The sequence below is a fragment of the Haliotis rufescens genome, unplaced genomic scaffold (genome assembly GCF_023055435.1).
Source record: "Haliotis rufescens isolate VD_foot unplaced genomic scaffold, xgHalRufe1.0.p SCAF_5, whole genome shotgun sequence".
NCBI classification, from domain to species: domain Eukaryota; kingdom Metazoa; phylum Mollusca; class Gastropoda; order Lepetellida; family Haliotidae; genus Haliotis; species Haliotis rufescens.
This window is the reverse complement of record NW_025964223.1, coordinates 39,699,293-39,705,292: the sequence shown is the minus strand read 5'-3', so window position 1 is coordinate 39,705,292 and position 6,000 is coordinate 39,699,293. Positions and strand designations below refer to the sequence as shown.

The 6,000-nt window shown below is 40.6% G+C and overlaps 1 long non-coding RNA gene across 1 annotated transcript; it reads right to left on the bottom strand.

Moving 5' to 3' along the window:
* Positions 1–315: 315 nt before the first annotated feature.
* LOC124112416 lies at positions 316–4,226 on the bottom strand. Its single transcript, XR_006857609.2, has 3 exons — positions 4,113–4,226; positions 2,735–2,818; positions 316–2,079 (listed from the first exon to the last, which is right to left on the bottom strand). It is a non-coding gene; the product is annotated as an uncharacterized LOC124112416 (long non-coding RNA).
* Between the last annotated feature and the right edge of the window lie 1,774 nt (positions 4,227–6,000).

Genomic DNA, 6,000 nt, shown 5'->3' with positions numbered 1-6,000 from the left:
CAGCCCTTCTGACAATCTGGGTAATGCAGAAGGCTGCAGTGTTAGGGAGTCTTAACATTCTCAGAAACGTTCTGGGACGGTTTGACTTGGCAGCCCTTCCTGGGAGAAGTCCCATTTGCTGTCTGGGCAACATGTAGAGGAGGCAAGGACCCTGAGCTGATGATGAGCCTAACAAGCCTGACTGTGCCAGATCAGTCAAATCCACCCACAGCAGACCAACAATATGTAGAGGGCGTCATAGAAAATCATCAATACAAAATTCTTTGGAATAGGCCAGTATACAGCCTTACACCTGTCCAGGCCAACAAACCTGACAAACCTGAAAAGTCGAATGAAATCATTTCTGTTATTGAATTTTCTGTCCCTTTTGACACTAATGTGATTAACAAGATTGAGGAAAAACATGGCAAATATGCAGACCTCGCTTTTGAAATGTCACGCTTACATCCCAAGAACCAAGTTGACAACTCCTCATTGTTCTCGGTGCCTTAGGTTTGGTACCTCCCAATCTGTTGACTGAAATTGGGAGAGTACCCAGGTTTGTTGCTAGGAATAAAGCCCTTCTGACAATATGTGTATTGCAGAAGGTTGCAGTGTTGGGGAGTTTTCACTTTCTCCAAAACATTCTTAGTGGGTTTGCTGCATTTTGTGCTTTAATCTGATAATAATATCTCCTGCAGGACATTCAGCAAAGTCATTTGCACGAGATACAGTGTGTGCTAAATACAGGCGTCAGGCTCATCACACAATGCTTAATTCCCTACCACATAACACCGGTCCTGAAAGAACTGCATTGGCTACCAGTGAGACTGGGAATCATGTCACTGACAAATCTCTTTCACAGAATCAGGTTATGGTTCCAGCAGCTTGTATTGGGACAATCATTTAAGAGTTTCGGAAAAGAGTAGGAGGGCAGGTGGATCTTTTGCTGGAGCTGGGTCACTGTTATTGAACACAGATATACATGAAGTTCAAACTTAATCTTGAGTCCTGAGTCAAGGAAGAGGTCACCAAGGTGGATGGAGTTTTGGCTGGAGCTAGATCTTGGATCTCTGTTGCTGGACACAGTAATGGCACCTGAATAGATCTGAAATGAAATGAAGCCAAGGTCCACAGCAGGAGAGCTACTGCAACCTTCATTAGATTATTATCCTGGGACTAATTCAAAGAAGAAATCTGTAGAAATACAAAAGAAACCCGAAATGAGAAAATACATTACAAGTGCAGAAGGGGGGTATGGTAATGGTAAATCGTTTCTTTCTGCTTTTACATGTTTAGTATATTTCAAAAAGAAACTGGGCAATCTGGGATAAGGTTTAAATTGAGCTCTTGCCAAAACTTTCATTCATTCTGGCTGATATCTTGTGACTGGATTCACAGCTGAAAGGAATAGGCTATGAGGATGGATTCACTGAAATCCTCAATACTTGATACTTGGCTGATGGTCTGAGACAGGCTGGAACCACTGCGCCCAGGAACAGGGCTGACAAAGGATTTCATCAAAGTCTGGCTGTAGTCTTGTGACAGGTTGTTTTCACTGCTGAAGATGGAATCATCCAAATCTGGGCCCAATGACGTCTGGCTGATTGTTTCTTCATCTAGACTGCATGCACTGGTAATTGAAGGCAGCCTGAAGGTGGAATCATGAAACTCAGGGCCCAATGACGTCTGGCTGATTGATGCTTGATCTAGGCTGCAAGCACTGTCAACCTGAAGCTACCTGAATGTGGAATCATCAAAATCTGGGCCCAATGACGTCTCGCTGATTGTTGGTAGATCCAGGCTGCATTCACTGTCGACCGGAAGAGGCTGGAAGCTCGAAACAGCGATATCTGGGCCCAATGATGCCTGGCTGATTGCTGCTTCACCTATGCTGCATTCACTGTCAATTGGAAGCGGCTGGAATGTAGAGTCATCAAAATCCGGGCCCAATGAAGTCTGGCTAAATGTTGTAAGATCCAGACTGCATTCACTGTCAACAGGAAGAGGCTGGAAGCTGGAAACATCGAAACCCGAGCCCAATGAAGTCTGGCTGATTGTTTCTTGATGTAGGCTGCATGCGCTGTCAACTTGAAGAGGCTGGAAGGTGGAAACATCGAAATCAGTACAGTTAGAAGTAAAGTTAGGATAGTCTGAATGAAGCACACTAGTATTTGGACTGAAAAAACCTGCATTATGAATATTCAGATACTGGTTTGGGATGAAGGATGGGAAGGAAATAGGTTGTTCAAACTGTTGTAGGATGCTATTGTAGAAGATGGAGGATCTAGGGGTGGGGCATATTAGGCTGGTGGACCTCATTGTAGGACTGGAGGGGATGACAGCATCAGTGTCGGGGCAGGGAGGGTCATCCAGGTTCACCCAACTCTCACTGGGACACAGCATGTTGTGTCTCTGAAGTATCAATGTGGGATTTATTTAGATTCATTTCACACAAAGGACAAAATACAGGTATTGACACGTGTTAAGCTTGTTTACATGAGTGGTTTACATTGTGTACTTATACAGGGATTTTGATGGAGACAATTGGCTTGAGGACATTTTCATCATTTTATCAACTATATATAAATATATACCAAATTTTAAAACAATCTGTTGGACATTTTAGATGACAATCCATGTCTTGGAAAGTGAACCAATCTAAAAACCCTGCCTTGATGAATGTAAAAGCTAGAGTTCTTGTGTTTTGAAGTTGGACATGTCAATATTATGTGTGTTGTTTAGATGAGAATACCTCTAGAGTTGATCTTTGCACCAGATCAAGGTGAAACACAGGAAAAACTGTAGAATCCAGATAATCGATCACAACAACAGAAACCTGTCAACAAGATAGATATGAAGTTACTTATAACATCTTGATGTTTCATCAGTATAAATAGAGTGGGCTTTTTTATATCGAAAGATGCTTTTATGTTATAACTATAAGCATATTTCATGGCTAAAAGCTAAATACCAAAAGTCGTTATGAAGACAGTGTGACTGGCAAAGTACATGTCTCCCACACCTGCTAGGCATGTAGTAATGACAATGAGGTAATTAAAAAAACAACCTAGGACCTGTTACAGGGTGAGAAAATAATAATATTGTCATAATTCATCTTTATTTAAACAAGTCCACAAAAAGTATCTGTTTAGAAGAAAGAGAATAATAAGAAGAATAATAAAGAGGAAAAAAGAAATAACTGCAATAGAACATAAAAGTATGGAATATGTATAGTCACTGGTAATGTACATTCATAGTCGTTCGACATAGTTACTGACTTTTGATTTGAGATATCAATTAAATGACATGAGTAAATTTTCATCATTTGATCAACCTTTCAAAGGACATTCTTCTATATCACATGTATCATCATTAAATAATGAAAGTAGTTTGAAATCAGGAACAGAAGATTACTGGACTTGATGTGCAGTTAGGATTCCAACCAGATCTTACTAAAAATATTATTAGGCCTTTTGAAGGCCTAAGACATCATTCTCAATTTTCGAAAGCACAGGGACTGGAAAATATCACAGTGCGTTTTACAGCCTGTGGCAGTTACTTGCTGCTTGCCAAAACCTGTCAGTTTGATGGACCTTCCCTAGCCTTTTTTGCGAAACAAAGCTTTAGCGTTTTAGCCCACAGAGCCAATGAGGGTTTAGACAACACCCCATCATTTTCAGTAGATCTAAGATCATCTTAGTGTTCATGTATGGACCTTTATTAGCAAAGCTTACTAGACTGAAAGAAAAGTTTACTAGACTTGGGCTACGGACTTGTGGCTAAAGTCACAGACTGCGGTTAAGGTGAATCGATGACGTTTTTGTGTGGGCCGTTCATAAACATGATCAGAATTGTGGTCAATTTGGGGGTCGAAACAACCGTGGTGGCTCCAGAATTACCGAAATACTTACAACGTGCGTCTAAATATGATAGGCAAACAAGCTGGTAAATCAAGGAATAGATAATACAACACTAATCTAAAGGAAAACGTAAGCAAAATGGGCTTCAAAATGTTGAATATTTGCTGGTTGTCAAAGATGGCCTGTTTTGTTTACAATGCCAACAAACACAAATCCAGAGACATTTCGGGAGAAACCAAAAGGAATTCATACAAAATAACATCTACAAACCTGTCTGCAGAAACAAGAAGCCACTTGAACTCAAACAGGTCTCTGAAATCTGTTAAAATAACAACTGAAATAGCAACGATACACTTCTGTCAACGAAGAATCGTAAGAGCCGGGTCTTGAACTTGTTTTGAACTGTTACCGTAGCAACACCGGAAATAGATTTGAACCAAAAGTTTTTTGTATTCACAATGGAAATATGCCTCTATGTCCAGTAGAACATTATATAAATCATAATCGCAAAATAAAACTTACATTTAAATAAAATGTACTGCTGGTTGCCGACTCTCTGTGCGCTGCGTCAACTTTGTAACATGTAGAGACGGAGCCTGGCGGAAAGGAAACTAGTCAACTCGTTCACACGAAGACCCGCAAATTATCGCGCAACATCAATGACAATCGTTAGCGATATTAGGAGTTAGTCTCTTTTAGGTTTAAACGTGACATGACGGTGCCGATGAAGATTGAAGAAAATGTTTATTCAAAATAATACAAGAGTCAGTTGTCTGTATCAAAAGTCTTTTGTGAAGAATATTTGAGAAAGTGCCTAAAGACGATCGGATGTATAAGTGGTTCCCCATGCTTGTCAGTCTGGGTTGATTATTTAAACTGAATTATCTGAATAAAGAAACAGGTGAAAGAAATGAGTACATAATACACGTACATTTTCTGGGGATTTGAACAGTGGCCATAAAATCTACACTGACTTCTGTTCAAGGAATTAATAATATCATTTTTTTTTAAAAAGTGTCATTCGTTTTTTAACCGGCATAAAATTAAGCTGGTGCATGAAGCCGATGTAGTAGGCTCAAACGAAACCCTCTTAACTCGACCCTAGCGTCTAGGCGGAAAGGGGGGGGGGGGGGGGGGGGGGGAGGGGGAGAGAGAGAGAGGAGGCGGAGGCTTCAACCCTGCGGTACATTAGACGAATGGGTCACCTTCATCGTTTTATTATACTAGAAGTGCCGACTTCCTACATTTGCCGCCATTGGTTCCGATACGGCTGTCCGTATACACGGGACTGATTACATTCATATTTGTGTGTAAGTGTAAAAGCGAAACATAATCGCCATGGTTACATACATATAATTAAATAAACACGCCCCTATTTATATACACAATTCTTATTCTGACAAAATGAATCCCAAATAGGCCCAAGTATTATGTCCTTTATTTGTAAATACCACACTGTGATTGTGGGCTTTTACAAAATGTAATAGTCTCAGACCTGCATCACTTCTGGATTTCCTCCCATTCTGAGCAGACACACCGTTTGTATAACTGAAATACTGTATAATGCGGCGTTAAAAGTCACCCACTCACTTACATGACATACCGACCCGTGTAGATCCGGGTTAGAATACGTCTTCTGCACCTATGCTTGTCGTAAGAGGCGACTAATGGGATCGGGTGGTCAGGCTCGCTGACTTGGTTGATGCATGTCATCGTATCCCAATTGCGTGGATCCATGCTCATGTTATCAATCACTGGATTGTCTGGTTCAGATTCGATTTTTTACAGACCACCGTCATATGGCTGGAATATTGCTGAGTGCGGCGTTAAACAACAAACAAACAAACAAACAAACTTAAACACAGACTGCAGACTGCTGACATGGATGTCAAACAAACATGACATACCGTTATCATATACTAACTTGCAAGACAAAAGTATATTGTTGGACTCAGGTTTTCTGACTTTTGGACTGTGAATATGACCTTGTTAATGGTGCGTCATCGTAAACTGACAGCTGTATCATTGCTCATGGTATCAACCACTGGGACTTCTACCCAGACGATTATGTCCAGGCAGCAGTGATATACTTAGAGTATTGATGATTATATTTCTTTCCATCTTTGGCTTGGTTTTTTCATGTTTATCGCCGCGTTAA